This window comes from Hyla sarda, chromosome 5, assembly GCF_029499605.1.
Source record: "Hyla sarda isolate aHylSar1 chromosome 5, aHylSar1.hap1, whole genome shotgun sequence".
In the NCBI taxonomy this organism is placed as follows: domain Eukaryota; kingdom Metazoa; phylum Chordata; class Amphibia; order Anura; family Hylidae; genus Hyla; species Hyla sarda.
This window is the reverse complement of record NC_079193.1, coordinates 43,158,318-43,184,827: the sequence shown is the minus strand read 5'-3', so window position 1 is coordinate 43,184,827 and position 26,510 is coordinate 43,158,318. Positions and strand designations below refer to the sequence as shown.

Below are 26,510 nucleotides of genomic sequence, written 5' to 3'. Positions count from 1 at the left end.
TTCTCTGATGTCACGACCACAGTGCTCTCTGCTGACCTCTGCTGTCCATTTTCGGAACTGTCCAGCGCAGCATATGTTTGCTATGGGGATTTTCTCCTGCTCTGGACAGTTCCAAAAATGGACAGCAGAGTACTAAAAAGTACTGGAAGGATTAATATTTTTTAATAGAAGTAATTTACAAATCTGTTTAACTTTCTGGCACCTGTTGATTTAAAAAATAAAAGTTTTCCATGGGAGTACCCCTTTAAGGCTTTGAGAAGATGATGAGCTTTGCTTTGTGATAAAGAGTAACTCATAACTTGTGATGTGGCAGGATCTGGCGTTCATGTGATTGGTGTTCTGTTGTTCTGTCACATGCTTCAAATGTCATATCATTAGCTATCCTTCTGTATGTTGGTTTTAATTTTATATTCTGTTTTGTCCTAGGATAGAGTCATAATGTCTGAAGATTTCTTGTAGTCATTCCGCAGCTGGAGTACCTCAGCTTTACTATAAAGGTAAAAAAATTATAATTTTGTTTAAAAAACAGAAAAAAAATTTTTGTTTAAAAAACAGAAAAAAAAAAAAACAACAACTCTATTTAAAGGGGTACTCCACTGGAAAACATTTTTCTTAAATCAACTGGTGCCAGCAAGTTAAACAGATTTGTAAATTACTTTTATTAGAAAAAAATCTTAATCCTTTCCGTACTTATGAGCTGCTATATGATCCACAGGAAGTTATTTTCTTTTTAAATTTCCTTTCTGCCTGACCACAGTGCTCTCTGCTGACACCTCTGTCCATTTTAGGAACTGTCCAGAGTAGGATAGGTTTTCTATGGGGATTTGCTTGTACTCTGGACAGTTCCTAAAACGGACAGAGGTGTCAGCAGAGAGCACTGTGGTCAGGCAGAAAGGAAATTGCTTCCTGCGGATCATATAGCAGCTGATAAGTACTGGATGGAAAAAGATTTTTTAATAGAAGTCATTTACAAATCTGTTGAACTTTCTGTCCCCAGTTGATTTAAAAAATATATATATTTTCCAGTGGAGTACCCCTTTAAGGGGTATTTCATGATCCAGAAAACTTTTTATTTGTTTCTGTAGGCTGGTTAAAAAAAAAAAGAAAAAAAAAAAGAAAAAAAAAAATTACACAATACTCACCTGCCTTGGTTCCCAGTTGCTCACCACGCGTTGCTACTTCCAAGACTAGATGTCTCAGCAGAACCTGCACCTAGAGATTGGCGGGGGTCTCAACACTAAGTCCCTGATGGATCAACCTATCTAGACTGTCATAAGAAAATTATTTAAGAGATCATATTTACATTAAAGTCTGTACAGGGTAAGAAAGGGGCTGATCCACCTACAGGCTGAGAAATAAATCTGCAGTCTTTAGCAAGAACAAGTCACTACAATGCGGCTCTAAACAGTGCTGAAAATGTTAATAAATGCATGTTATACCCCCAAAAACATAGGATCTAGAGCAGATTTTTCCAACCAGGGTGCCTCTAGCTGTTGCAAAACTACAACCCCCAGCATGCCCGGACAGCCTTAGGCTGTCTGGGCATGCTGTGGGTTGTAGTTTTGCAACAGCTGAAGGCACCCTGTTTGGGAAACGCTGATCTAAAGGTAGACATACACATGCAACAGCTATTGGCTAAACATTTGCTTGGATGACAGCTTTCTTTTCACCCCCATACACATGAACTTTGACTTGGCCAAGTGTGCATGTGTTCTGAATGGAGAGAGGAGAGGTAAGCTGCTGCCAGATTCCTCTGGTGGCAGCTCATGTCTCCAAGAACAAAAGGATCTGGAAGTTGAAATTCAACATGCCGATCCTTCATTCCTCATATCACCTGTCTGGACAGAATTTGGAGGTCCTCATACGCTCTACTCAGACAATCCAGCCAAAATCAGCTTGTTCAGCCAACTTTTTTTGTAATGGTGCATCGGATTGGCCGGGTTAGGGACATCATATTGTGTTATGTCTGCCCTTCTGTCTGGCTTCCTGATTCAGGGATTTAAAGGAGTATTCCGGGATTTTTTGATTCCTTGCATGTGAGACAAAGGCATCAAAGGTAGTCTACTTACTGATAATCTTCACTTACCTGTGTTCGGTGGCTGATATTTGAATTTATTTGTCTTTCTTTTCCTCGGAAGTTTATTTTCTGCAACTTACAAAAAGTTTTGTTTCTGACCTTTCCCAGCTTGCTCTATGGCTCGAGATAATACATCACAAGTCAGGTGGTGAAAGGGGGCTTGTTTGCTTTGTCTGCTGTGTATGAAGCCAGCCCCCTGATGACGTTACCAGCGCACATGTGCATTCATCCTCACACAGATCCACAGCTTGTGTGTCAGGTTGTGCTATGGTGCGACCGATGTATAGGAGGGAAATAAGTCACCTCTCGCCTTGAAAAAAAGGATCTTGGGAATTGTAGTCTGGGGGAGGGCACAGAAACAGGAAGTAGCCAGTTCACAAAAACAAGACGGCAGTGTGATGGGCGGTGGGACACAGGACGCGGCCATTTACCACCAACACAAGCACAGATCCTTGGTGAACGTGTCCATAACTGTTTGACAATTCTTTAAGTCACTTTGTGTGAGAACCCTTTTAAAGGGGTTATCCAGGAAAAAACTTTTTTTTAATATATATATCAACTGGCTCCAGAAAGTTAAACAGATTTGTAAATTACTTCTATTAAAAAATCTTAATCCTTTCAGTACTTATGAGCTTCTGAAGTTGAGTTGTTCTTTTCTGTCTAAGTGCTCTCTGATTACACGTGTCTCGGGAACCGCCCAGTTTAGAAGATGTTTGCTATGGGGATTTTCTTCTAAACTGGGCGGTTCCCGAGACACGTGTCATCAGAGAGCACTTAGACAGAAAAGAACCACCTTAACTTCAGAAGCTCATAAGTACTGAAAGGATTAAGATTTTTTAATAGAAGTAATTTACAAATCTGTTTAACTTTCTGGAGCCAGTTGATATATAAACAAAAGTTTTTTCCTGGATAACCCCTTTAATGCTTCCTCTTATATAATGATTTTTTGGGGGTATTGGCCCTCCTCCTAGTGACCCAGGCAAGGATTCACTGCCTGTATTTCTAGGTATTATCTCTCTCTGGATCTTGGTAACTTGTCCCAATCTTTAATATACCCCACTGTAATTGGCACGGACACCAACCCTTTCCTTAGTCACCATTTCCATCTTCAGCGTTGGCCGGGCTGTCCGTCACATGTGAATTCAGGATCGGAGAGCTGCCGTGTATTTTCTTAATCACACTTGTAACGTTTTTCAGTCCTGCATCTCGAAATAAGTGTGTAATAATAGCCTCTCCAGATGTCCGGAGTTGTCATCTCCTGGGCACCTCTGGTCCGGTGCCAGTTTCCCTGTGGTAGGGGTTTGTCAGTGGTAGTAGCTCTGCTGTTCCCATTACATGTCTCTGACAAGATGAATGAGTGATGTCATCCCACGTGTATGCTACACCGAGCAGATAAATCCACCATCTCTGGGCATTTCCATGGCACTGATCATGATTGGCACTAGAACAAAGAGGAGCAGGACGCCCGGGTCCCTTGTGAAGCTCATTAAGACACAAATAAGTAACGTTTTGTAGTTGGTTGTGAGCGTAGAATAGTGAGAACTGAAAAGACAGCATATTTCTTGGCTTCCCTCGTAATCCCGTAGCCCGTGTGAATGAAGACCCATCGAATTAATGTGGTTTATTTATGGAGCCTTGGAGCAATCTCTGCCCATTTAATGTCTGGTTATGTGCTTTGGCTTAAGAGATAGAAATGACACATCTTGTAACACCAGTTGTTGAGTATTATGACTACAGCCTTGAGCATAAAATGATTCTGTTTTATAGATCCTTGATGAAGTAGCTGGTACATCAGAGCCATGTGTGTAATGACTGTGCTGGCTGATAGTTATAATAACTATCATGGTCGTGTGTACAGTGCGGAGGACTGGACACCATTGAATTTTATTGTTCAGAATTCTGGCTGTATTCATCTTTATCGCAGTGAAGGGCCTGTTTTCCTGACACAAAGCTCCAGATCTCCTACATAGACATAAGTTTTTCTTTCATTTCAAACAACTTCCCTCCGTCTGATAGCATATGTGATTCTTAACGTTTTTGTTAATCACTTAATTTGCCAAAAATGACTCCTTTCATCAGAAAACCAGCTCTAAAGTCTTGTCCACTAGGTGTCACCCTTCCCTGCAGTGTGCTGTCCACTGCCAGTTGTTAGGGAAAATCCATCTCTAGTAACAGAGACATCAAGATGGATTGCAGGAAGTAGCCATGTGGTATGCGCAGAAGAGAGCCGGGCTGTGTACATAATATTTGTTAGTGTCCAGAGGATCTGCTTTGTCCATGCAAGGTAAATCAAGACTTCCCTCTCATCTCAGCAGCAGCAGTGCTTAGTGTAACCCTTTCCTTGCTATCTATAGTAGTGTCCTGTGTTAATCCTAAACCTAGCAAAGTACCAGCTTGTTCAGTGTATTTCACCAGCACCGATAACATAGCAGAGAGGAGGAAGTAACTGTGTGTGTCCTACTGGCAAACAGAGAATAGGAAATGGCTGTGCACCATGGAGGGGGCTCTCAGGAGCTCAATATAATCAGTGAGGACCCTAAAATCACCTTGTTACCAATGCAACCAAGAAGATTTTATTTTTATTTTTTTAAATAAGTGTGCTGTCTGCAGCCACCACTAGGTGGAGCTATAGACCAACTAATATATTCTGTTTATACTTCAAACTCGATAATAAGAGAGAGTGTCATAAATTCCCAAACTTCCAACCAGCACTTAACTTTTAAAGTTTTATAAGACGTTTATATTGATGTCCTATCCTTAGAATAGATCATAAATATCAGCTGAGTAAGAGTCTGACTCCATGGGACTGCCACTGATAATCTGACTAAATGGGCCATGTCCCTTAATTATTTCCTAGGCACAGCGCCGTAAGTTTGTGATGGCTATGTCTGGTATTGCAGCTCACTATTATTTACTTGGGTGGGATTAAGCCGCACAGTCCCCCTCCCCCGAAGCGCTGTGTCACTTGCAGTTAGCTGATCTGTGGGAGTGAAGCTGAGACTTTGGTGGCCTCTCCAATATCAGATTAGTCGTAGTGTAACTCCTAAGATTATTCATCGGATGAACGGAGAGGCCTTGGCGCTTTGGGAGGCACTGCGTTCCCTTTGTTACCAAGGCACAACTCCAAACATTGGTGTATTGAGTACCTTTGCCTAGAATCGCATCTCAGTCCTATTCACTTTGACGGAACTAAGATGTAGCTGCCTACAGTACCTATCCTATGGAAAACCAGTTAGAATTTTTGTTTATACCTGAGATTCAGAGCTCCAAACCTTAAAGGGTAGCTCCCACCATCCTATTTTTTTTTTTTTTTGCTTGCCCGTTAACGCCCCCCCCCCCCCCCCGCTACGGCACTAGCCCATTCCCCCCCCCCCTCCCCACCCCCGCTACGGCACTAGCCCGTTCCCTCCTCCCCCAACCCGCCTACCCCGTTCCCTCATTACACTTGCAGTTACTGCAGAGTCCGGCAGCGGGCGTGCAGGGACAGCGGCGGCGGCGATGTGCGGGAGGAGTGGCCTCCCAGCCAGTGGCCGGGGAGCCAATGCACTCGCTCCTGCCTGTCTGATTGACAGGCAGGGAGCGAGTGCAGCCTAACTGAAAAAGGACTGATTGCCACTCCAAAATCAGTCCTTTTTCAGTAGCCGGTTTTTAAATGTAAATTGAACCTTTTTAATGAAAAAAAATTAAATAAAAGTATATCAGAGATATGTTGTAGTACTACAACATATCAAAAAATAAAGTTGGTGACAGTGCCCATTTAAATGATAATAACTAATCTGTGAAAGACATGATGAAATAAGTTATAGTTTACTTAAAGTGGTATTTATGTAAAAAATATATTATACATATTACTAAGACTAGAGAAAAAAAAAAGCTGATACTTACCTACACGTTTTTTTGGTGCTCCTGTCTCTTCTCCTTATGCTCATCTGCTGCTTGGCCAAGGCAGAACACCACAGTGACCAGTGATTGGCTGAGCAGGCAGGTCCTGCTTGACATCCTGTCTTGGTAGGAGGGAGAAGAGATAACCAGTAGGGGACAGTAAGGAGCAGGATTACCAAAGGACTGGGGTAGGTAAGTTTTTTTTTCTCTCCAAAGTAATAGAAAGTCTAAGTTAGCAATTCTTGCTGTTCTTGTAGAAAGTTGTGTCCTCGGTGCCTTTCCATCACTTCTCTCTGCCAGGTTCGGCACTTACAAAGCCTGGCACTCCGGCTCTGCTAATATTTTATGCTACTTTCTAATTAGCTGCTTAATTTCCTTGAAAGTCTGAAAGCGAAGCAAGAAGCATATGAGAAGTCGGCGTATTCACTGGGACGAGAGGTTTTTTGGCACCAGTTTTGCTAATTTCACCGGCTGGACCACAGAGTCCAAACGCCTTGGATGTAAAAATGAGAGCGCAGAATGCTAGAAAGACAAATTCTGTCATCTGGTCATTACAAGCAAATTAGCTTTGATGGAGCTCGGGGTGATTCATAGCAGCTTTAGCTTCTGCACCATGTCAGTGGTTTCTTGAAATGAAATATTGCAAGTGTTTGCTGCAATGCAGGAGTAGTTAAGAACAGATAAAAAAAATAGGAGAGAGTAAAATACACCAGGGAATTCAGCTCCTTACGTCATCTTGTTTTGTCAGAAAGGAAACATCTGTCCTGGCATGTCTGTTATATATACATATATATATTATATACATATAATATGCAGCGCTACATTTCTCTTCACTTGGGCAATATCAGATGATAAAGGTTAAAGGTGTCCATACACTGAAAGGGGTATCGCCATCTTGACATGGCAAACCCATAGGAAAGTGCTGGAAAGTGTTTAAAAACCCTATACTTACCACTCACTCGGTTCCCTTAGACCAGGGGTCTCAAACTGGCGGCCCTCCAGATGTTGCAAAACTTCAACTCCCAGCATGCCTGGACATGCCCAGACAGCCATTTGCTGCAGCGAATGGCTGTCGGGAATGCTGGGAGTTGAAGTTTTGCAACATCTGGAGGGCCACCAATTTGAGCCCCCTGTCTTAGACTCTGATAACCCTGGTCCTGATCTACACCGTGCTCCATATTCTGGTGCTGGAGCCCAATACATTAAGTGCCTTCACAACCGCTGCGACCAGTGATTGGCTGAGCGGCAGTGTGTCAGGTGGACCCCAACACGCGGTCTGTGGTGAAGTTCAGTTCCTAGTGCTGGGGATCAATACTTCTCTGGGAGTTCCCCGCCTCAGGTGGTGATTGGCACCAGGAAGTGGAGCGCGGCTGAGACCAGATGCAGCATTACCAGAGGCTACAGAGTGTGAGGTAAGTATAGGTTTTATTTGGCAGCCTGTGAATGTTTTTTTTTTTTTTTTAAATCCTTTTCACTGGATGGCCCCTTTTAGTATTAATACTACTTGTTGTGCTTTACAATGTTATTATTGGTCTTGTAGTTTTTATTTTTATCCTCTTTCAGACTTGGGAGCTTTTGCCCTTACAATGCCCTTATTGTGTGGCTGCTTCTTCTGTTCTCTATGCTGTATGTATACATTACATTGCCATTGTCTCGCTTGAATCTCAACAGCAGGTGAATGAATTTGGCTGAGGTGGGTGTTTTCTGCCATGGAGGCTTTTGTCATCTGTTGCTCATTCTGGGATCTGCTATACAACTTTATAACTACATGTGTCCTGCTGGCTGAGCTGCTTCCATCTGTTCTCTATGACCTTATTGAACAAGCTGAGACGTCAAGGTCCAAGCCTGAGTGAAAAACAAAAGAACATGTCATCTAATCTTCACCGAATTCCCAGTAGATTTTACTGTGGTCTCCAGAGAGACTTTTTCAGGTTTAATGAAATTTATTCAGCTAATAGATTGGTTCCTGGGGTCAGACAGTGACCTTTCCTTATTAAAAGTGCATGCGCTTGGTGGGATCTTGTTGACCATGTGAATCGGTCTGCTCAATATTTCACCTCTGAGAGAACCTTCCTACGAGAAACGTGAGGAAGCCGGTGTCTCGTAATTGTATCAATGATCTTCCAATTCAAGTAGAAGAAACAGACATGGTCGCACATCTACATATTGTATTTTGATCTAATTGCTTCTCAGCATAAATTCAAAAACGAACAGGTTATTAGGATACATTTTGATCAAAAGGTACAAGCCCACTCACCACGTCAAGGCCACCTATTTAGAGTGGGTCCCTATCGTCCCTAGCATAAAATGGTGTAGCACTGGGTGGCGACCACCACCGCTGCAACACCATTGCCCACGGGGGGAACGACCCACTGGCAGAGCGGCCCCAATGCCACTTAACCCAGTCCATGGGTCGCACCCCCCCACAGACACGGTGCCTCGGCAGCAACGGACGCCGCACAGCACCACACCAGTGGGAACAGGGTGTAAAAGCTCACTTACCATGTGCTCCCAGTCAGACTGGGAGGCTGCTAGGAAAGAAATGGCCCTTGTGTAGCTACCTGCTACTTATATAGGGTTGGGCTGAGGGGGTGGGGCAGAGTGCAGACACAAGTTAAAACAAACAAAAAAAGAGAGGGGATAGAAAACACAATGTGAATTCAAGTAGAAGTATCAATGATCTGTCATTGGCCCAATGGGTTGCGTGTCAGTGGTTCCCTACCATATAAGAAATGTATATATTAACATAGGGGCAACCCAGACAAATGCGGCACCTTCTGGTCTCCCTGGTTGTGCGCACTCTGCACTGCTGGCTAACCTAACCCACAATTGTGTCATCTGTATGAATATGCGTATATACCCCCCACCTGACCTTTCCTATTTAACTTGTTCTTCTTTGTTTTAAACCCCCGCTTGAAGACGCCCAATTGGATCTTTTTGCTTTCTATGACATCTACCGAGTCCCCTTTCCATTCTGTATGATCAAGTGTTGCATATTGGTTCTTTTCCCCATGTTTGTTACATTGTTCTATCATTGCGGATTTATTTTTTGTTTAGTATTGCGGTTTGAACTTGTGTTCTAAGTTCTCCTTTGATCTGTAAAGAACCACACGTGCCAACTTAGTTATGCTTTTTTATTGCATTGCTTCATTCCTTCATTACTGTACCACATACAGTTCTTAAAAATCTGTGCTTTTTGCATTTTTGTGCTTTCAAAATATATTTGGAAAAAAAGAAGGTGCATGAGCAACAGTTTAATTTTTCCTTAGTACGGACTATTGTATTTGCACTATTAGCCTTATCACATTAAAGGGGTATTCCAGGAAAAACCTTTAAACTTTTTTTTTTTTATATCAACTGGCTCCAGAAAGTTAAACATATTTGTGAATTACTTCTATTAAAAAATCTTAATCCTTCCAATAATTATCAGCTGCTGAGGTGGAGTTGTTCTTTTCTGTCTGGCAACAGTGCTCTCTGCTGACATCTCTGCTTGTCTCGGGAACTGCACAGAGTAGAAGAGGTTTGCTATGGGGATTTGCTTCTACTCTGGACAGTTCGCGAGACACGTGTCATCAGAGAGCACTTAGACAGAAAAGAACAACTCAACATCAGCAGCTCATAAGTAATTTACAAATCTGTTTAACTTTCTGTAGCCAGTTGATTTTATATATATATATATATATATATATATATATATTTTCTGTCTGGCAACAGTGCTCTCTGCTGACATCTCTGCTTGTCTCGGGAACTGCACAGAGTAGAAAAGGTTTGCTATGGGGATTTGCTTCTACTCTGGACAGTTCGCGAGACACGTGTCATCAGAGAGCACTTAGACAGAAAAGAACAACTCAACATCAGCAGCTCATAAGTAATTTACAAATCTGTTTAACTTTCTGTAGCCAGTTGATTATATATATATATATATATATATATATATATATATATATATATATAATCTATCTAAGTTTTTTCCTGGATAACCACTTTAAGTGGCAACTCGTTTTAGACAATCACTTTTAGACAATTTACAAAACTTGCAATACAATACACAGAGTGGCACTAGAGGAAAGTCAGGGTGGCACTATAGCTACATGCATCTATATTTAAAAAATAAATGAGAATATGCTATGATGGGAGTGATAGTCCGGATAAACTATGGAGTGCACAAAGAGAAAAAATACAATGTCCAGTATAACAAAGAATGTAGAAAACTCTTTGGCACTCATCTTAAAATGTAACTTTTATTTCGCCTTCACCAAAAACCGCTGGCCACCGGCAGGGAGGGAAAAAAAGACGCTACAGCCGAAGGCTGTAGCGTCTTTTTTTTCACTCCCTGCCGGTGGCCAGCGGTTTTTAAAGTGTTAGTCCGCTGGAAAACTTTTTTTTTTTTTTTTTTTTTAATCAACTGGTGCCAGAAAGTTAAACAGATTTGTAAATTACTCCTATTAAAAATCTTAATCCTTCCAGTACTTATCAGCTGCTGTATGCTCCACATGAAGTTGTATTCCTTTTTTAAATTTCTTTTCTGCCTGACCACAGTGCTTTCTGCTGACACCGTTGTCCATTTTAGGAACTGTCCAGAGCAGGAGCAAATCCCCATAGCAAACCTATCCTGCTCTGGACAGTTCCTAAAATGGACAGCGGTGTCAGCAGAGAGCACTGCGGTCAGACAAAAATGAAATCTAAAAATAAAAGAACTTCATGTGGAGCATACAGCAGCTGATAAGTACTGGAAGGATTAAGATTATTTAATAGAAGTAATTTACATAGCTGTAAAACTTTCTGGCACCAGTTGATTAAAAAAAAAAAAAAGTGTTGTGCCCTTTCAGTTGGGTTCAGAATTTCTCGGCTGATCCTCGGAGACACGAGCAGAGCGGAGTACAAAGCCTACACCACTAACCCTATCTCTCCGGAAATGGAGCAAATGGGGCAACCGAACCCTCCCCCGGTCAAAACCTCTGATGCTCCACTATTACACATTATTTACTAGTCTACCTACATCAGATCAAAATGTGGGATTGGATCCAATGGATCTACATCACACGTAGATCAGATCTTGTGTTCCCGATAATAATAGGACCATGATAAATGCTTCTTCCTTTGGCACCACACACACAGATGATTCTCAGCGAATGCCTCTGTCTGCTCTGGAGCCCCTGCCATAAATCATCCAGGCTGTAAAGCCGGTCCTCAGCCTTGGTGCACCCTATTATTTATAGATCTGTACATCACTCAGCACCTCTTCAGCGAGGCGCAGCTCCATAGATCTCGCCCAGGTTGACTCTTCACTAATTTATCATCACCGGTTGTTGTCCTTGGATCTGCCCTCCATAATTCATTGCCGCAGACCTTGCCGAGACCCTATTCCCCCCCCCCCCCCCCCCCCCCAGGTATGTTTTTTTAGAATTCAGTCAGTGTACTGTATACATGAAAAATTGCGTACACTAAGTTTTGCAGTAACGTTCTCCCCCTTAACCTGATCCCACCTCCCCGAAGCCTGTTGGGAGGTAATCTGGAAGAAAAGAGCTTTACTTTTTTAAGAACTTGCATCAATTCTTAACTTTTTCTTTTTCCAAATACATTAAATCAATGGAAAATTATTATTTTCGGAGGAAACAGTCTGTGCCCCCTCCTCCCACCGAGATAACCCTCTTCTTTCATACTTTGAGTAGTTAAAAATCCTGGCTATCCGTTTTAGAGATGAGCGAACTTACAGTAAATTCGATTCGTCACGAACTTCTCGGCTCGGCAGTTGATGACTTTTCCTGCATAAATTAGTTCAGCTTTCCGGTGCTCCGGTGGGCTGGAAAAGGTGGATACAGTCCTAGGAAAGAGTCTCCTAGGACTGTATCCACCTTTTCCAGGTGACGGGAGCACCTGAAAGCTGAACTAATTTATGCAGGAAAAGTCATCAACTGCCGAGCCAAGAAGTTCGGGACGAATCGAATTTACTGTAAGTTCGCTCATCTCTAATCAGTTTCTTAAAGGGGTACTCCGGTGGAAAAAAATTAAATGTAATCAACTGGTGCCAGAAAGTTTAAAACAGATTTGTATATGACTATTTAAAAATCTTAATCCTTCCAGTACTTAGCAGCTGCTGTATACTACAGAGGGAGTTCTTTTCTTTTTGAATTTCCTTTCTGTCTGACCAGGAGCAAATCCCCATAGAAAACCTATCCGGCTCTGGACAGTTCCTGAGACAGACAGAGATGTCAGCAGAGAGCACTGTGGTCAGATGGAAAATAAATTGAAAAAGAAAAGAACTTCCTCTGGAACATACAGCAGCTGATAAATACTGGAAGGATTAAGATTTTTAAATAGAAGTAATTTACAAATCTGTTTTACTTTCTGGCACCAGTTGATAAAAAAAATAAAAAACATATAAAAAATAGTTTTTTCCAGCGGAGTACCCCTTTAAGGGTCCCGTACACCTTCTTTACCTGAGCCAAACGCTCTATTGGTTGACAGCATTTCCATACACATGCACTCTCTGTTCAGCTGAGCATGCATGTGTTGTCAGTGGGAAGAGGGGAATAATCTGACTGATCCCTTAGATCAGTGGTCTCCAACCTGCGGACCTCCAGATGTTGCAAAACTACAACTCCCAGCATGCCCGGACAGCCGTTGGCTGTCCGGGCATGCTGGGAGTTGTAGTTTTGCAATATCTGGAGGTCCGCAGGTTGGAGACCACTGCCTTAGATGTTGACCTATCTTGGGTATTTTGAAATACAGTAAAATCTCTTTTAAAAGACCACTTCTTTGAGAAGACCACCCCTTTATCCAGAACAGATTTTATTTTGTGACAGATTATCAGCCCACCATACATTATTGTGGCCTGTTATAGTGGGCACCCCATAGGAGGCTAAGTTTTAATGCAATTTTGGGTGGTTTTCCCAAAGAGGTGTCACTATACTACATGCCTTACCTTTTTCCAATTATGCGGTTTCAAAGTTCAGTAAAGTGTTTCTGTCCTGACACATTATACAGACATATCAATTGTTGTGATTGTAAGGGGTCTCACTCCTAGGATCCGCTGTGGTAGAAACCTTTTTTCTTTTAAATCAACTGGTGGCAGAAAGTTAAACATATTTGTAAATTACTTCTATTAAAACATCTTAATCCTTCCTGTACTTATTAGCTGCTGAATACTACAGAGGAAATTATTTTCTTTTTGGAATGCTCTCTGATGACATCACAAGCACAGTTCTCTCGGCTGACGTTATTATAACAATAATAACACTTTATTTATTGTTGTCCTTAGTAGGATTTGAACCCAAGCCCCCAGCACTGCAAGGCAGCGGTGCTAACCACTGAGCCACCATGCTGCCCTTAGCATACATCAGCTATGCACGGTTGCTAAAATGGACAGAGATGTCAGCAGAGAGCACTGTGTTCGTGATGTCATCAGTGTTCCAAAAAGAAAGGAATTTCCTCTGTAGCATTCAGCAGCTAATCAGTACTGGAAGGATTAACATTTTTTAATAGAAGTAATTTACAAATATGTTTAACTTTCTGCCACCAGTTGATTTAAAAGAAAAAAGGTTTTCACCGGAGTACCCCTTTAAATCCGACCTTTTCTCTGCATAAATCTATTCAGTGAAAAGGTCAGATTTATTTAACCGCTAAGATGTGGAGCCACTACAGCATAACAGACCCAGAGCTGGAAAACATGGAAAAAGTTTTTTAAATGACGGAAACACTTAAAAAATAAACCATGTGGCATAAGAAGTGATCTGTCACTTTTTTTCATGTGGTTCCGCTCTGAAGCTCCCATTTAAAGGGGTACTCGGGTGGAAAACTTTTGTTTTTTTAAATCAACTTGTGGCAGAAAGTTGAACAGATAAGTAAATGACTTCTATTAAAAAATCTTGATCCTTCTAGTACTTATTGTCTGCTGAATGCTACAGAGAAAATGATTTTCTTTTTGAAACACAGAGCTCTCTGCTGACATCACAAGCACAGTGCTCTCTGCTGACATCATGACCACAGTGCTCTCTGCTGACATCACAAGCACAGTGCTCTCTGCTGACATCATGACCACAGAGCTCTCGGCTGACATCATGAGCACAGTGCTCTCTGCTGACATCTCTGTCCATTTTAGGAACTGTCCAGAGCAGCATATGTTTGCTATGCGGATTTTCTCCTACTCTGGACAGTTTTTAAAATGGACAGAGATGTCAGCAGAGAGCACTGTGGTCATGGTGTCAGCAGAGAGCTCTGTGTTTAAAAAAGAAAAGAATTTCCTCTGTAGAATTCAGAAGCTAATATGTACTGGAAGGATTAAGATTTTTTAATGGAAGTAATTTACAAATCTGTTTAATTTTCTGGCACCAGTTGATTTAAAAAAAAAAATAAAATAATGGGAGCTTCAGGATAGAACCCCTGATGTCTATTGTGGCTCGGAGAAAGCTGCAGTGCAGCCTGGCACACACAAGGTTATTGCACACACCCTATTTTATTTAGTCTCAATTCCAGATATAGATTAGCTCCATTTAATGGGACTAAACTGCTTCCTGTCTTTCTGATGCCCTTTTCCCTGCAAAATACAGGTCAAACTCTTAGCACAAAAAATGCGCCTCATATTGCATGCACATTTTGTATGTGCCAAGATACATGCAGAATAATGCAACAATGGGTCAAGTAAATAAGCTTCACAGCTATGTCGTAGCCTAGAAATAAATGAAAGACCAGAATAGACACAATTCTGTAGGGTTTTGGAGCCAGTTGAATCTCATCAGGAGCTAGGATGTTGTAGTTAGGCAGTAAGAAGATCTAAGATGGCAGTAAGAAACCCCCTGAAGATGCCAAAATCAAATTTCTGTCTGCTTTTAGCTAGAAAGACCTTGGTACTTGTCCTAAAACTTGCACATGTGAACCGTGGCCTCTTGATTGAGCTCTGTCCTCACTGTCGTCCTATCCTCTTTCTATGCTTAAAGTTAACCTGTTGATGAGACATGTCAAAGGTTTCGGTTTGGGGTCTAGGTGTTCAGACCCTGACTGATCACTAGAATGAGTAGATGTGCACACCTGAGTGCTTCACTACCTGGTCTCTGTAGTATCCCGAGTCTACGCTCCTATCACGAGTTTACCATAATAGTGACATACGATCAGATTACGATCATTCCTCCTCCATTGATCAGTGTATTCTGGTTGCAGAGCAGATCTCAGATGGCGGTATGTAACAGGTACATTGTTCATGGCGAGGTGAGCAGAACATTGTATACATAGAGGTCATTCCGTGGATCTATTCTCTGCTCTGTGCACAGGATAAATGAACATTTTATGGCTGTAACCTTAATCGGAGCAGTAGCTAATCTTCCCCAGTACAGAAGGAAGCTCCAGATTAAGTGACTGCTCCGTCCTGTTCTGGGAAATTATTCTTCGCCACAAAAGGCTGATGATTAATGGACCTCACCGCTCCGGCCTGAGGATTTGTTTGTTGTAAGCTCAAAAGAGAACACACAGAACAAATCACCCTAATGCCTGCGCTGGGAACAACGTATAGCGGCATAACGCAGACCCACAGTGACCTCTAGTGTCCTAGTCTAGTACTGCAGCCGTGTTACTTATCAGATTCTGTAACCTCAATCCATGCTGATTCTTTCCTGACAGATAAAGGACATGTCTTAGAATTAAAAACTATGGTTTCTCCAGCTGTTGCAAAACACCCAGGATGCCCGGACAGCATGTAGTTGGTTAGGATCTGCAGATCTTCCACCCTCTGATCCAGTGATAACCAACCAGGGTGCCTCATCAATCTCCATCCTCCAGCCCTATTATAAGTCTATGATCCTATAATGCAGGTCATAGGTCGATGAGAGCCAGGGAGTTAAATGCATTACTGCTATTGCTAGTTCACATGATTGGTGGGGGGGGGGGGGGTGTCTTAGCACTGAAACCCTGACTGGTACTCTTTAAAGGGGTTCTCCACCCACAGACATCTTATCCCCTATCCAAACGCAAGAACGGCAATCCAGCGTGGGTCAGTAGAAAATCCAGATTTTATTAACTCACGGTAAAAAACGGTACAAACAACCAGCAGAACAGACGCGTTTCAGGCGCATGCGCCTGAAACGCGTCTGATCTGCTGGTTGTTTGTACCGTTTTTTACCGTGAGTTAATAAAATCTGGATTTTCTACTGACCCACGCTGGATTGCCGTTCTTGCGTTTGGATTTGTGTGCACCAGGCTGGGTGCGAATCCGTGTCGAGGGTGTACGGGTGGAGTGAGCTGGATTACATTGCCTAAATCTTATCCCCTATACAGGGATAAGATGTTTGATCCCGGGGGTCCTGCCACTTGAATCTCCTGCGATCTCCGTGCAGCACCCGGCATTCTAAACCGTATGATTATAATGTTGCGTTTCCATGGCTGGAGACGTGACGTCACGACCCCTCCATTCAATTCCATAGCCTTACGCCCCCTACTGTGTGCAGTGACATCACAAGGGGGCATGGTGTGATGTGTCTCCGGCCTTGGAAACCCAGCTTTATAAATATACTGGTTAAAAAAAAATTCCCATGTTTTCAATAAACAGAGGCTGTTAATACATAGACTTAATATAAGGGAAAAAAACGCAGTGTGATCCCAACCCAAGTAAGTGATGAACGGGAGGCTTGTATATGAGATGGGTGGAAGGGCAGTAGAGGTGATGACCTGCAATGCAGATATCTGGAGGCAGCTGCCTTGGTACCAGGGTGTAAACTGTGTCTATGACTGGAATGTTCTTATCAGCTTGAATTCCCAGACTTTTTCTCGATCTCTATGTCAATCTTAAAAAATGGACAAAAAAACTTCTGACATGTCCTAGGGGCCAATGATGAGAACAAACAGGAAGACAAGGGGGCAGCCAGTCCAAAACTTGCCTCCAGGTCACGTGACACAGAGCTGGGAGAGTGCACACTTCTCCCGGCTGGTTCTCATGATCAGTCGGGGTCTGAACACTTAGACCCTGATTGATCAAAACTTCAGATATATCTCTACAACATCGTTTTTCATAACCGTGCCATCTAACTGTCAGTAATGCTTTAACTATAATGGGATGCGGTTTTGGAGCTGAATTCTTACTAATTGTAGTTCACATCTGTATCAGAGCTCAGTGCTAAGAGCGGATCATGAGCGGAGAAAAAATACTGCAAGCTATTTTTTTTCTGGCAAAAATCCTGCCAAAGACATGAACACTATTAAAGCAAAAAAGAACTTAAAGGGTACCTTTCATCAAAAAAACTTTTGATATATTATAGATTAATGTATGCAGAATAACTTTCCAATAGTATGTTATTAACAAATATGCTTCTTTCTTTTTAATTTTCCACTTTGAAAAAATGACCACTAGGGGTCTCCCTACCAGTCCTTTTTTTAATAGATTTCAGACTCATGCAGGAGTCCTAAATCTCAGACTGCAGCTGGAACACAGACAAACTCACCTGCTCACTGCCATGGAGAAGTGCTGAGCTTGTCTGTGTCCCGGATTCAGTCTGAGATTTAGGACTCCTGCATGAGTCTGAAATCTCTAAAAAAAAAGGACTGGTAGGGAGACCCCTAGTGGTCATTTTTTCAAAGTGGAAAATTAAAAAGAAAGAAGCATATTTGTTAATAACATACTATTGGAAAGTTATTCTGCATACATTAATCTATAATATATCAAAAGTTTTTTTGATGAAAGGTACCCTTTAAGCAAAAAAGAAGAAACTCTAAAGGCATTGATAAATCACACACAATTAGTCAATTGTTGCTCAGCCAATCACTGGTTGCATTGGGGTCCCGCCCTAATCATTGATTGGCTGAGAATAAATGAACGTATTCTGCTCAGCCATCTTCTCTTTCTGGTGCTGGGACCCAATATGTCACTGGCTGAGATGGGTCACCACTGTGGCTAGTGATTGGCAATTGATGTATTGACCCCCCAGCAACTGAAAGAGGGGAGCACCATTCCTAGAGTCAGCAGGGGAGTTTGAAACAAGATTTGTTTTGTATCTTTAAAGGGGTACTCTGCTGCTAGACATCTTATGCCCTATCTAAAGGATAGTGGATAAGATGTCTGATCGTGGGGATCCCGCTGTTGGGATCTCCTGCAGCCTCCAGCGTTCTAAACAAATGCCGGGATCCTGCGGCAGTGGTCGTGACTTCACGGCCACGCCCCCCCTCGTGACATCCCGCCACACCCCTTCAATTTATGTCTATGGGAGGGGGAGTGTCGACTGACACACCCCCTCCCATAGTCATGAATGGAGGGGGCGTGGCCATGTCATGATTACGACCTCCGGCTCGGAGCGTTCTGAACAAAATGTTCAGAACGCTGGAGCACCGGAGTACCCCTTTAACAGCAGACAGTCTGGGCATCTTTATTTATTAATTGATTTCCAGGAGGAATAACAAAGGAATAGCATAATGAAGAAGAAATGATGCTCCAGAGCTGTTCTCTTATTGAGATCTACTTAGAGCTGACAGATCCTTCTAGCAGAGGACAGTAGCATTCTAGCAGGGGATTTCGGCAGTCTCCCTCCCATATATATCGGATGATTTTGGAAGTAGACCTGGCGTTGGAGAAGACTGTTGAAACCATAATATCAGAATTATTTGGCATCTTGTCGGATCCCTGTACTCTGTTCCTCTCACACCTGTATACACAGGTCACATCCTGGGAAGGAAAAGGTTGTGTTTTAGCAAAAAAAAAGCAAATCCCGGAATTTTCCCAGTAAAAAGCCGTTACAGCCTTAGAGGAGGTACAAATTTGTTGTAATATTATTTTACTGTTTCTTGTACCAGAGTCATTGGTGAAGCAGCGCTGCTGTAGACGGCATCGGGGCGTCCCGTCTGCTCATGTCATTGATTGTTTGGACACTATATAACTTTCACGGATGAAATACCTTTTATGGATTTTCCAGATCGGAATCTCTCCCGAATTATAGGCAGAATATCAATGCGTTTTAGTGTCCTTAAAGATTTAGGTTTTTTGGCAGCCGGGATAAAATGCAGTTAATTCTGTCTAGACCTGAGATGTAAGGTAGCGGGAGCAGTCAGACACAGAGCTGTTTGATGGCCGCACGGGGGGTGTCGGAGGCCACAGGAGGGCATGGCTTCACGTCTTCTGATAGATCTGCCCTTTACATACGACAACATTCGATCTATTGAGACAGGTAGAACGCCGCAGGAACAGCCTGATTGGCTATTTACAGAACACACTGGGGGACATGTATCATTATTTGTGTATGGTAAAAGCAGTTTCCCCCTTTTGCCGAATTCTAAATGATGTGCAGAAGCGCCAAATTTATCAATCAAGCGCAATGAGTTTCATAAATTCCGGGCAAATATAGTCATCTCCTCAATCCACTCTTTGAAAAATGTAATCGAGGATTTAGAGCATCTTGCTACGTGCAGTCCAAGATGGCTTATATTTACGTAAAAAATAATTGTCATTGCGCAAGATTTCTGCGGGTAAATGAAATGTATGAAGTTAATAAATTCGTGCGTACTAAATATGTCTCTCCAAGGTCCACCAAAACCTACACATCTGGAGGAAAGGCTCCACCACAATGTATGCAAAAAAAAATGCAACATTTTGCGCCCAAATTTAAACACAAAACAGGGGTAAAATCTTTGATAATGTCCCCCACTGAATCTAGTTGTCTTCTATAGATGACATTCACAGTTTTATTAGTATACTGTATATTGGTGGCCCCAGCCTGTGGGTCTGACACACTCTACATTTAGAGATGAGCGAACTTACAGTAAATTCGATTCGTCACGAACTTCTCGGCTCGGCAGTTGATGACTTTTCCTGCATAAATTAGTTCAGCTTTCCGGTGCTCCGGTGGGCTGGAAAAGGTGGATACAGTCCTAGGAAAGAGTCTCCTAGGACTGTATCCACCTTTTCCAGCCCACGGGAGCACCGGAAAGCTGAACTAATTTATGCAGGAAAAGTCATCAACTGCCGAGCCGAGAAGTTCGTGACGAATCGAATTTACTGTAAGTTCGCTCATCTCTAGCTACATTGAGTGCTTTGCAGTTTTGGCTGGAACTAGGCTAAACAATTAACATGTTTAATCTTTTGAAGGAGTCCAGAATTGAAAATCTGCAGTGTGCATGTTGCAGCAGAATCTCATTGAAAAATCTCAATCCGGAATTTACAGTGTATATTTTACAAGTTTGTAAACTCCAATGGGGAAGATTTATCAAAACCTGTGCAGAGGAAGAGTGGTGCAGTTGCCCATAGCAACCAATCAGATTGCTTCTTTCACTTTCCACAGGCCTCTTTAGAGGCCTGTGGAAAATGAAAGAAGCAATCTGATTGGTTGCTATGGGCAACTGCACCACTCTTCCTCTGCACAGGTTTTGATAAATCTCCCCCCAAGTGTACATTGGCAGATCAGATTATTAGGCCGAATGAACACTATGGACTTTCCCAGCAGAATTACGTTTTGAAATGCTGCTTGAAAATTGAAATGCGGGAGAGTCCCATTGCTGGCATTGGGATTCCGTTGCACACAGCGGGGTTTTTGAGACAGACTTTCCGCCTGGAAAATCCTCTTGAAAAATTTCGCTAGAACATTGAACTTGCTTAATGTTCTGGCTGATCTCTGCAGACATTGCCGTCTATGGGGACAGCAATGGCTGCGTGGTCCTGATTCAGTTGGCGCTGGCCGCACTCGGAATCTCCGGATGAATTTCGTCCAGCCAGAGGTTACCCAAGTGTGAAATTGTCTTTAGTCTTTGCATTGAATCCATAAATGTTTCCTTTCAAGAGCAAGCAGAGCTCTTGAAAGCTGTGGAAGAATCAAATGCAATTTATATAAAAAAAAATACAGTGATCCCTCAACTTACAATGGCCTCAACATACAATAGTTTCAACATACAATGGTCTTTACTGGACCATTGTAACTTGAAACCAGACTCAACATACAATGCTATGAAATCTGCGAAACGTGTCAAGGGCTGGAAGATCTGACCAATCAGAATGGACATTTACTGGTAAAACCCCTGTATTACTGAAGTGTATGCACTGACTGGTGTCTGGTAGTACCCCCCTACAGTACAGGGAGGTATTACATGTTCTGTACTCTTTACCTGTACCAGGGTTAGCTGCTCCTTTGGGCATCAGGTGAGGGCAGCTCCATTTTACTATTTTTAGGACACTGCGTGTTCTGTACAGGACCCTGAAGAAGCTCCTGTCCTCTACATAGACCAGTGTTTCCCAAAGAGGGTGTCTCCAGCTGTTGCAAAACTACAACTCCCAGTATGCCCGGACAGCCGAAGGCTGTCCGGGCATGCTGGGAGTTGTAGTTTTGCAACAGCTGGAGGCACTCTGGTTGGGAAACACTGAAATAGACAGTGATTTACAGCTCCCAGCAGATCTTTCTTACTTTTATATGTAAGGATTTACTTTATCTCTATTAGTTATCTACTTATTTTTGTTGAATTCTCATTTTTTCCTATTTTTGGATGACCTTTTGGTGGCTTCAGAACCAATTAGCAGGTTTCCATAGAGTTCTGGTCTCAACATATGATGGTTTCAACATACAATGGTCTTCCTGGAACCGATTAATATTGTAACTTGAGTATTTGACTATTATGTGGTTGGTAGCTCCATTTTTCTGTTACACAGTTCCAAATCTCCCGCTGTTCTTCCTACATGCAAGAGCAAAAACAAGTGCCTAAAATTGCTACCAATGTGTGAATTCACTCTTATAGAGAAGACTATCCCAGAATGTGTTCTTCTATACACTTTTAAGTTGAAAGGGACTCTATGGGTCAATGAAACATTCTGCTCATATGGGAGAATTCCTGGCCGTGTTCATGTCGGGATACCTTAGACGTTTTACTACAGGTGCTTTGCTGGAAGTTGTAACTTGGGTACAACAAGCCTATTATAGAAGCACACGTAACTATTAAAACCAGATGTAATATCTCTTAAATCCAGATTCGGCACAGTGAGAGGCGCAAGTGGGATCGCCATCACTGGCAGTGTCTGTAATTGTGGATTTAGGACAAAGAGATGGGATTTGTACAGTGGTTCTGTGCGTTCAAAGAGGCCAAGTAAAGACGATCGGCTGCTGAAAACTGCTCCGCCATTGCCCCGTTCAGAAGGGTTTTTCTAGAGGGGATTCATGGGGTGTAAAAAGTGCTGCATTGAGAACAGGAGGGCTGCTGCTTTAAAAAAGGACCTGTAACCAAACCCTTGAAAAATTAGATTTTACTATGAATAAATAGCTTAGGGTGCTCTGTTTTCTCAACTTTTTAAAGTTTCTTGATACGCCCTCCCATTCCCGAGATATGAGGGTTTAGAATTTGTTTGCCAATTCAGCGAATCATTAAAGGGGTTATCCAGGAAAAAACTTTTTTTTACATATATTAACTGGTTCCAGGAAGTTAAACAGATTTGTAAATTACTTCTATTAAAAAAATATTAATCCTTTCAGTACTTATGAGCTTCTGAAGTTAAGGTTGTTCTTTTCTGTCTAAGACCTCTCTGATGACACGTGTCTCGGGTAACGCCCAGTTTAGAAGCAAATCCCCATAGCAAACCTCTTCTAAACTGGGCGGTTCCCAAGACACGTGTCATCAGAGAGGACTTAACAACCTTAACTTCAGAAGCTCATAAGTACTGAAAGGATTAAGATTTTTTAATAGAAGTCATTTAGAAATCTGTTTAAACTTTCTGGAGCCAGTTGATCTATGTAAAAAAAAGTTTTTTCCTGGATAACCCCTTTGAAGGAGAACTCCGGGAAGACCAAACTTATGATCACGGGGGGGGGGGGGGGGGGGTCCCAGCGCTCGGCGATTTTTGCCAGATATCTCCCTTAAATCAATTAAAGGGTACTCCAGTGAAAAACTTTTTGTTTTTTAAATCAACTGGTGCCAGAAAGTTAAACAGATTTGTAAATTACTCCTATTAAAAAATCTGAGACAGGTGTCATCAGAGATTACTTAGACAGAAAAGAACAACCTAAACTTCAGAAGCTCATAAGTACTGAAAGGATTAAGATTTTTTTAATAGAAGTAATTTACAAATCTGTTTAACTTTCTGGAGCCAGTTGATATATATAAAAAAAAGTTTTTTCCTCGATAACCCCTTTAATTTTAATAATGCAAGTGACTATCAGGTAATGAGCGGGATTATACAGTCAGGAGGTGTGTATTAGGCATACACACCCCTCAATGTACAACATTCACACCTCCTGACTGTACGATCCCACCCATCACCTGATAGCCACTCCTATTATTAAAATGAAGTTCACGCCCATCTGACACTTAACAGAATTGTCAGACATGTAAACATTACAAACTCTCATTTCAGGAATGGAAGGGCGTATGAAAAAAAAAAAGTGAAAATGTTGAGTGGTCAGTGCACCCTAAGCAATTTAATGAGTGTAACATGTAATTTTTTGGTGCGGTTGCCATCAGGTCTTCTTTAGGTTTGTGGCACTAGTTAAATAGCAACAATCTTGTGGTTTTGGAGAGCATCTTGTTGGGGGGTTGTAGGATAGAAAGCTCTATTCTGTGTTAATAGTGTTAATTTATAGCTTTGTGTGAATAAAATGCAAAAGAAATAATAAGCACATAGGTACAGTTGGTTGTACATACCTGCATATTTTTTGGAAGTTTGTTTGCAAACTTTATTTATTTATTTACAAGGACAGGTGTAAAGCAGAGATAAAAAGTGATGAAAATGATCAACGCATTTCAGGCTATAAGCCCTTAGTCATGATCTATGTCTGCATATTTATAGGGGATTAGCCTAACATGTATTTCAGCATTTAATGCATGCAAATTTGCTTTCCCCCAGGGAAAATACTATCCAAAGTAGCCAAATTACAATCTCCTCACTAAGGGCTGGTTTACATTGCTGTTGGGCTCCGTTATATGGCAATGCACTATATGTTTTTTTTTTCTCTTTTAAACTCCGGTTAAGTACTGGATCCCCGACGGACCCCATTCAAGTGAATAGGATCAATCGGGACCTAGTGGTGACTTGGTGGAGTCTGTTGTGCTGCAACCCATTTTGGCGCAAAAAACCCCACAAAAAAACGCCAACGGACCGAGAACCGGATAGAGCACAACGGCAATGTGAACCTAGCCTAAGATCAACTCCCTATCTGTGGAAAGCTGTTAAAGGGGTACTGCGCCCCTAATCATCTTACCCCCTATCCAAAGCATAGTGGGTTAGATGTCTGATCGCCTGAGTCCCAGCTGGGTGCAGGCGACGGGGTAGTGACGGGGTAGAGAAGACACCTTCACACCTGAGACAGCTGGAGCAGGATCTTATGAGGAGTGGGCCAAGATACCTGCAGTCTGGAGAAGACACCCTCACACCTGAGACAGCTGGAGCAGGATCTTATGAGGAGTGGGCCAAGATACCTGCAGTCTGGAGAAGACACCCTCACACCTGAGACAGCTGGAGCAGGATCTTATGAGGAGTGGGCCAAGATACCTGCAGTCTGGAGAAGACGCCTTCACACCTGAGACAGCTGGAGCAGGATCTTATGAGGAGTGGGCCAAGATACCTGCAGTCTGGAGAAGACACCTTTACACCTGAGACAGCTGGAGCAGGATCTTATGAGTAGTGGGCCAAGATATCAGCAGTCTGGAGAAGACACCTTCACACCTTAGACAGCTGGAGCAGTATCTTATGAGGAGTGGGCCAAGATACCTGCAGTGTGGAGGAGACACCTTCACACCTGAGACAGCTGGAGCAGTATCTTATGAGGAGTGGGCCAAGATACCTGCAGTCTGGAGAAGACACCTTCACACCTGAGACAGCTGGAGCAGGATCTTATGAGGAGTGGGCCAAGATACCTGCAGTGTGGAGGAGACACCTTCACACCTTAGACAGCTGGAGCAGGATCTTATGAGGAGTGAGCCAAGATACCTGCAGTCTGGAGAAGACACCTTTACACCTGAGACAGCTGGAGCAGGATCTTATGAGTAGTGGGCCAAGATACCTGCAGTCTGGAGAAGACACCTTCACACCTGAGACAGCTGGAGCAGGATCTTATGAGGAGGGGGCCAAGATACCTGCAGTGTGGAGAAGACACCTTCACACCTGAGACATCTGGAGCAGGATCTTATGAGGAGTGGGCCAAGATACCTGAAGTCTGGAGAAGACACCTTCACCCCTGAGACATCTGGAGCAGGATCTTATGAGGAGTGGATCAAGATACCTGCAGTCTGGAGAAGACACCTTCACACCTGAGACAGCTGGAGCAGGATCTTATGAGGAGTGGGCCAAGATACCTGAAGTCTGGAGAAGACACCTTCACCCCTGAGACATCTGGAGCAGGATCTTATGAGGAGTGGATCAAGATACCTGCAGTCTGGAGAAGACACCTTCACACCTGAGACAGCTGGAGCAGGATCTTATGAGGAGGGGGCCAAGATACCTGCAGTCTGGAGAAGATACCTTCACACCTGAAACAGCTGGAGCAGGATCTTATGAGGAGTGAGCCAAGATACCTGCAGTCTGGAGCAGACCCCTTCACACCTGAGACAGCTGGAGCAGGATCTTATGAGGAGTGGGCCAAGATACCTGCAGTTTGGAGCAGACACCTTCACACCTGAGACAGCTGGAGCAGGATCTTATGAGGAGTGGGCCAAGATACCTCCAGTCTGGAGAAGACACCTTCACACCTTAGACAGCTGGAGCAGTATCTTATGAGGAGTGGGCCAAGATACCTGCAGTGTGGAGGAGACACCTTCACACGTGAGACATCTGGAGCAGGATCTTATGAGTAGTGGGCCAAGATATCTGCAGTCTGGAGAAGACATCTTCACATCTGAGACATCTGGAGCAGGATCTTATGAGGAGTGAGCCAAGATACCTGCAGTCTGGAGAAGACACCTTTACACCTGAGACAGCTGGAGCAGGATCTTATGAGGAGTGAGCCAAGATACCTGCAGTCTGGAGAAGACACCTTCACACCTGAAACAGCTGGAGCAGGATCTTATGAGTAGTGGGCCAAGATACCTGCAGTCTGGAGAAGACACCTTCACACCTGAGATAGCTGGAGCAGGATCTTATGAGGAGTGGGCCAAGATACCTGCAGTCTGGAGAAGACACCTTCACACCTGAGACAGCTGGAGCAGGATCTTATGAGGAGTGGGCCAAGATACCTGCAGTCTGGAGAAGACACCTTCACACCTGAGACAGCTGGAGCAGGATCTTATGAGGAGTGGGCCAAGATACCTGCAGTCTGGAGAAGACACCTTTACACCTGAGACAGCTGGAGCAGGATCTTATGAGGAGGGGGCCAAGATACCTGCAGTCTGGAGAAGACACCTTTACACCTGAGACAGCTGGAGCAGGATCTTATGAGGAGGGGGCCAAGATACCTGGAGATAAGTGCAGAAGTCTCATTAAGAATTACAGAAATCACTGTATTGTAGTGACTGCCCCAAAAGGTTGTGCAACAAAATGTTAAGTTCAGAGGCCATCATTTATGTCCAGGCTGCCATTTTGGGCTAAATTCATATAGGTAAAGATTTTGCCATTGTCTGTCCGAGCCTGCTGGGATTTGTAGTTTTGAAACAGCTGAAGGTCCACAGTTTGGAGACC

At 42.9% G+C, this 26,510-nt stretch overlaps 1 protein-coding gene across 11 annotated transcripts in view; it reads left to right on the top strand.

The window, feature by feature from the left end:
- The window catches only part of MPP7 (MAGUK p55 scaffold protein 7), a 413,461-nt gene that overhangs the window by 123,293 nt on the left and 263,658 nt on the right, over positions 1–26,510 (top strand). For 5 of the 11 annotated variants that reach the window (XM_056519406.1, XM_056519411.1, XM_056519401.1 and 2 more), the window contains one exon: positions 427–497. The gene's annotated coding sequence lies outside the window, so the exon portion shown is untranslated. Of the gene's footprint in view, positions 1–426; positions 498–6,022; positions 6,152–26,510 lie in introns of all 11 variants that reach the window. The other 6 variants (XM_056519404.1, XM_056519402.1, XM_056519410.1 and 3 more) reach the window with 5 other exon arrangements.